This window comes from Pseudophryne corroboree, chromosome 8, assembly GCF_028390025.1.
Source record: "Pseudophryne corroboree isolate aPseCor3 chromosome 8, aPseCor3.hap2, whole genome shotgun sequence".
Classification (NCBI taxonomy): Eukaryota; Metazoa; Chordata; class Amphibia; order Anura; family Myobatrachidae; genus Pseudophryne; species Pseudophryne corroboree.
In genome coordinates this window covers 457,910,112-457,917,367 of record NC_086451.1, presented here as the reverse complement: position 1 = coordinate 457,917,367, position 7,256 = coordinate 457,910,112, and positions in this window count along the sequence as shown.

Below are 7,256 nucleotides of genomic sequence, written 5' to 3'. Positions count from 1 at the left end.
TGCCTCGCAGTTTCCGTGCCAAGAGACGCCCTGCCTTATTTCCAAATACATAAAATCTCTGATTTAATCTAGCGAGATTGCGTTGTACTTCCCGAAGAGAAAAAACGTTCACCTTTTCCCTTGCGGCAAGCAAAAGCTTAAAGGCAGTTCTATTCTGCGGGTCAGCCTTATGTGCTAATTCTAATTTTGCAACTTCACTTTCAGCTAATAAACGTTCAGCATTTTGAGAACGCTTCAGCCGTGAAGCAGCCTGAATGGCTGCCCCCCGCAGTACCGCCTTACAAGAGCACCAATTATTAAAGACCAAAGTATCTTCGGGTTTGTTAGTTTCTAAATCTAACTGTAAGGTTTGATGCATGGCAAGTGAAGCCTCTTGATGGCATAACAGGAAATTTCCTAGTCTCCAAGGGCCCGGAGAAACTTTACGGGCCCTAATCTCCCACACCACCCTCAGCGGAGAGTGGTCAGACCATGACATCGGCAATATATCAATTTTCGTGATGGACGGTAGTGACATTTTGTCAGTCAAAACGAGATCGATTCTAGAATATGAGGAGTGGACATGTGAATAAAAGGAGTAGTCTCTAACTGTCGGGTGTTTAGTTCTCCACGTATCATAGAGATCGTACTCTCCTAGCAATTGGCAAAGCCCAAGGGTATTAACAGGGGAAGTTCCGGGTTTAGTTAAGGGGCTTCTAGTGGGGAGAGATCTGTCAACAGAGGGGTCTACAACTAAGTTGAAGTCCCCCAATATCATAACGGCACCTTGAGCATGCTTCTGTATCAGGGAAAATAGTTTCCTACAGAAGGAAAGTTGACCAGAGTTGGGTTCATAACATGAAGTCAAGGTAACAGTAGTATCTTCTAGCTGTCCAATTAATATTAAATACCGTCCTTCGGGGTCTACGATTTGGGATTCTAGAGTGAAAGGGCAGTCACGAGAAATTAGTATAGCCACTCCGGGCTTTTTTGCGGGGCCATTAGCCATGTAACAGGTAGGGAAATTATTATCATAGAGTCTAGGGGGGTCTAATTTCCTAAAATGAGTTTCCTGGATAGCGACCACATTCGCCTTCATTTTATAGAAGGAAGACAGGGCCAATCTACGCTTCTGCGGGGAATTCAATCCCTTAACATTCAGTGATACCAATTTAACCATAACAAACCAACCAGGAGGAGGAGCATCCGCTGAAACCTAAAAATGCAATTAAGAGAGCACAATACCCTGAACACAATGAAAAAAGAAAGAGGCATGGGGGAGACGAGACACAAGGGGAGACACACAGAAGGAAACAAAGAGAAAAAAAGAGAAAAGCACAACACACAAAACAAAGAAAGCCGACTCCGTGCAGAGACAAAGTCATAGTAAAGCGCCAAAACATACAGCGCCTCACACAACAAAATCGGGAGGTTAGTGGCCACCCTCCCCGCAATCAAGTAACCAAAAATTTGTAAACATTATAAACAAACAATCGCACATGGCATATCAAAGGAATGTCGTTAAGAATGGAATAATAGGCTAATTTGTAATGAGTCACAGGATCCCGGAACCGGCAAAGAGTAATACTGTAATTACACCAACAAGACGGCCCAAAAGGAAACATACAAACCAGACCAGGAACCTGTGAAACAATAACAATCGTTAAAGAGAAAAAACCCCGCCAAACAATGGTATAAGAGGTATTAAGCATGAAATAACTAGGCAATTAACTATATCAAGCACTGAATTTAGTGCCATCTTATAGAAACAGCGCTAGTCCTATAAAAGGCCATTCTCGGCAGGGAAAGTACTGCAGTAGTGAGGGCCTACTTCCCAACCATCGACCAGTCCGGCTGAAGTCGGCGGTCAGGAGAGTCGGTCCCTTGATCTTCAGCTATATTCCATTTGTGAAGAAATCTCATACCGTCCTCCACAGAAGACACCACAATAGTTGAACCTTCTCTAGAGATCAGTAAACGCGTGGGGAAACCCCTTCTATATATGATTCCAGCTTTCCGAAGGACCGCGGTGACGGGCTGAAAGGAACGTCTACTGATGAGGGTGTAGTGTGATAGATCTCCAAAAAGTTGAAGCGGGCCCAAAGCTTTCACAGTGTCAGAGGTAGGTCTAGCCGCTTTAAGCAGGGATTCTTTAATGTGGAAAATATGGACTCTCATTAAGACATCCCTCGTCGCCCCTTCGGGAGCACCGCGGGCCTTCGGAACCCTATGGAAACGGTCCAATAACAGGTCCGCAGATGTAGCGGAGGGTAGCAGCTTCTTGAATATTTCGATTGTATAGTCATGTAGGCTGCTATTAGATACGGACTCAGGAACCCCTCTGAGCTTGAGGTTATTTCTGCGTGAGCGGTCCTCCAAGTCTGCTACCTTATCCCGCAAAGCCGCCACCTCCCCCTCAAGAGTATCATGGGAGTCGATAAGGGTATTATGAGAGCCCACTACCTCACCCATATTTGTTTCCAAATGTCCGGTCCTCTCGCCCAAATCCTCAACGGAGCGCTGGGAAGATTGCAACATAGTACGAAATTCAGACGCCACTTCATCTTTAAACTGGTGTAACAACAGCTTCATGGCGCCCACCGTTAAGGCTTCACTGTCCTCCAGGCGTGGAGAGGAGGGAGGATTATGAGATGAAGATAAAGCCATCATGGGCGAGGAAGTTGTAGGCGGGGGATCCCAGGTCCTTGGGACGTATTACGATAAGGGGAAGGCTTAAAAAAGGCGACTTGAGAGATTGATTTGGAGGCTTTATGCTTTTTTGGAGGCATCATGTATCACCTTGAAGAAATAAAAGAAACCCAGTAGAAAGGAGAATTCCGTCAGAGGCTCAGAACGGTAGATATCTTCTATGCCACGTGCGTGATTGCGTCAACTAAAATGATTGCGGGGAGTTGCGGGGAGAATACATTTGAAAAGTGACTACATCCTATAGGTACAGCAGCATGCACGACTCCGGGGAGTAATTGTTATCAACTTCTCAACAGATAGGGCCCAATGGAAAATGTGGAAGTAGCTGCAGGATCAGAGGACTCCGACCTCAGGGCTGGTCATGCAAATAGGGCACAGGAGGATAATATGAGCTGCTGAGGTGCAGAATAGTGAAGGAGCAGATGGTGGGGCAGCTCAGCAGCACAGTGTTCTGGGATCTCCTATGCACTGCAGTGTGAAGATGGCCGCCACCTCCTGTCTCCTGGGCCAGGTATCCAGGCCAAGAATAGGGGCCCTATACTGTGGGGGAGAGGGCCTTAGAGGAGAGGATCAGGAGGGGATATAGGGGCAGGTGCTAGCTGTCACTGTGCAGCCTCCCGGGCGTCCGTTTCCGCCGTCGCGTCCGCGATCCGGCCACGGAGCTCGCCGCTGGGCAGGAGCACTAAATCCAGTCCCCGGCTTCTGGAGCTGGAGTAGGCCGCGGGACGGAAACCCCTTCTCCGGCGGTCTTACCACCCGGGGTGAGTGCTGTGGGCTTCCCACCGCTGCGGGCAGCAACAGTAGGGCTGTAGGGGCCACCAAGAGGCCGGAGTCTGGCACTTTAGACCAGAAGTAGCAGGAGCTCCTTGGGTGCACTTCTAGTCAGCTCCACCGCTAAGCCACACCCCTCACGCATGCGCAGTTTTGACCCGATCGCACTGCTGCGATAAACAGCTTGCGATCGGGTCAGAATGACCCCCATTATACCTTATTATAGGGTGTTATATGGCATTATACCGTGTTATAGGGTGTTAGAGGGCGTTATCCCATTCTATAGGACGTTACAGGCCATTATACCTTATTATAGGGTGTACCAGAGCATTATACCGTGTTATAGGGTGTTACAGGGCATTATACTGTGCTATAGGACGTTACAGGGCATTATACTGTGCTATAGGACGTTACAGGGCATTATACTGTGTTATGGGATGCAACAGGGCATTATACCTTATGATAGGGTGATAATGTCGATATTATCTTAAACCGTAAAGCTATACCTCTACATACACTTTTACCGTGGAACCGCTATGGCCGCTAGACAGAATACACGCGCTACGCACTTTGTACGCTATTTGCGTACAGAGTCCCATACGTGGTACGTACTTGGCGTACGCACGCCGCGCTGAGTGTACAGAATACGCACAGCACGCGCACACACAATTGATAACCTTTAAACCTTATTAGTAATACAATGTAATAATATGGTTACACTTTAAACCTTTATGCAGCAAAGCACTGCAATGATGTTATACCTTAAACCTTAAGTAGCGCTGGCGGTATAAAGTACCCGCAGTGCATACACCTTATCAATACTTATAAACCTTATACAGTTAAATACGCTTTAAACCCTAGCAGGGAAATGAGGACACAACACCGATATGTAGTTGAACCACAGGGTTCTAAGGCCACAGTGGATTATTTCAAAAGGTAAAACAGTACAAATTATACACTACAGGCTAACAAGATAAATCTACAACAGAATAATAGCTACAGTCAATGTACATACGTGTGAATAATCGCGTGCGCTTCCCGGTCCTCCGCTAATCAGGTTGAAAGCGTTAAGAGTTTGTGATAGTGACCTGGCCTGCAGCTCGCTCTTTATTCAGTAGATCAAAACATAATACAATAGACACTGTGTGCTCTTCTTCCATTGGTTCGGGGGTGGGACATATCCTGTGCACCGGGGACCATTGGTCAGTTCAAGAAGTGGGCGATGGCTAGGACTTGAGATGTGGTTTCTGTTGTTTACATCTGAGTTCCCGCCCCATGATCAGTTAAACCCATCACATTAATCATAAATCTGGTATTATTAATAACTTAATGAGGTAATATTTAATAATGTTCTTATTCCCACCAGATTAATGTTTACGTGTCTCTGAACAATATGATCCCACACATGATATGATTATCTATTTCAATCTTCAAGATATACATATATCCACATATTTATATATATATATATAAGTATGGTATGTAGGCGGCACTCGTGGACTTAATTCAAATAAGAAACCCGGACACTCCTGGGTTGAATACAACGTTTCGGATTTATTATCCTTCGTCAGGTATATAACAAATGCAAGAAATCAAGCTTACCTTTATGCAGTTAAGAAACACCAAGTGAAAGTGAAAGTAAGTGCAAAAACACTCCCCATGCTGCTGCTGCTGACGTCATCACCAATAGACGGCGCCTGAGCAGTGACTGGGACAAAGTGAAAATGAAAGTGAAAGTAAAAACCGTTACCATGGTTACAATGATACATTGTACAAACGGACATTACTACAAATGATCTTACAGCAATACTACAAAAAATAGCAACATAACCATTATAAGAAACAATTAAAGGAAATCATTTCATTCAGTCCATGCGGGGAAACAGTATTCAAAAGATGTATCCATTTAATTTCTAACTGCAGAAGGATCTTTCCTCTATCACCCCCCCTGATATCTTCCTTGACATGGTCCAACATCATGTAGCGTAATGAGGAGAGACTGTGCTTGCAAGTTTTAAAATGTTTGGCAACAGGCTGATCTATGTTTTTCCCTTCCAATATCTGCTTAATGGCACTGCGGTGTTGTGCCATTCTTTCTTTGAACTGGCACACCGTTTTGCCTATGTAATATAAGCTGCAAGGGCACCTAATGCAGTAGATCACATTAGATCTACTGCACATGTGATCTACTGCATTAGGTGCCCTTGCAGCTTATATTACATAGGCAAAACGGTGTGCCAGTTCAAAGAAAGAATGGCACAACACCGCAGTGCCATTAAGCAGATATTGGAAGGGAAAAACATAGATCAGCCTGTTGCCAAACATTTTAAAACTTGCAAGCACAGTCTCTCCTCATTACGCTACATGATGTTGGACCATGTCAAGGAAGATATCAGGGGGGGTGATAGAGGAAAGATCCTTCTGCAGTTAGAAATTAAATGGATACATCTTTTGAATACTGTTTCCCCGCATGGACTGAATGAAATGATTTCCTTTAATTGTTTCTTATAATGGTTATGTTGCTATTTTTTGTAGTATTGCTGTAAGATCATTTGTAGTAATGTCCGTTTGTACAATGTATCATTGTAACCATGGTAACGGTTTTTACTTTCACTTTCATTTTCACTTTGTCCCAGTCACTGCTCAGGCGCCGTCTATTGGTGATGACGTCAGCAGCAGCAGCATGGGGAGTGTTTTTGCACTTACTTTCACTTTCACTTGGTGTTTCTTAACTGCATAAAGGTAAGCTTGATTTCTTGCATTTGTTATATACCTGACGAAGGATAATAAATCCGAAACGTTGTATTCAACCCAGGAGTGTCCGGGTTTCTTATTTGAATTAAGTCCACGAGTGCCGCCTACATACCATACTTATATCAAACTCAGAAGGAAGGCACCGGGCAAGATGTCTACATTTATTTGGCGGAGTGCCGAGTGTATCTTTACTCTCTATATATATATATATATATATATATATACACACGTACACACATACTCCTGCTATTACAATTTGTTAGGAATTATATATTTATTTATTCATTTATATATATATATATATATATATATATATATATATGAAAACCTACATTTCCATGGGTTTTAGACTAGGAATGTTAATATCTTAAATTTCTATCTGTCTGGTCTTGTTGTGGTTAGCTATTGTTTCTGATTTTCTAAACAGCTTCGGTTCCTGGGTATTGTCACTTCGTTTGTTTTTACTTTCAGGTGAGACAATGACAATTCAGTACTCATTGTTTTAAATAGAAACTTGGCTATTTTAGTAAACAAAGGTGTATGCCTTCTTCATAGAATTTCAAAGCTTAGTGTAAATAAGGCCATTGTATTTTAGTCTCTTGGAGTTTTAATTTATGTATGACTGATTTTCATGCTATTTAAAGGTTAACGCAGACAGTGTGGGATTTATACAATATATATATATTAGATTTATGATATGTCTTTGTGGCTTTTCCATGAGAGTACAAACTCCACTGTAATTACTCATACGACGCTCAAACCGCGCAGGACCGCGGGTGCGACCATACGCAATTTGCGGATATGTGCACGCATGGCGGATATGTGTGTGTGGTTTGTACGTGATGTGTGTACTGCAATATTTTCCGACTTTTATAGTCTACCCTTTGGCAGTCAACAATAACTGCTACTATCTAATCACTAAACAGAAAAATATACAATACAATATCTACAGATGGTTGGATGGTAGGAGGAGATGTGTAGGCGGGAAATGTATGACCTAGTGGGATAGTAAAAAGCATGTATGTATGAATCCATGTCTGAGG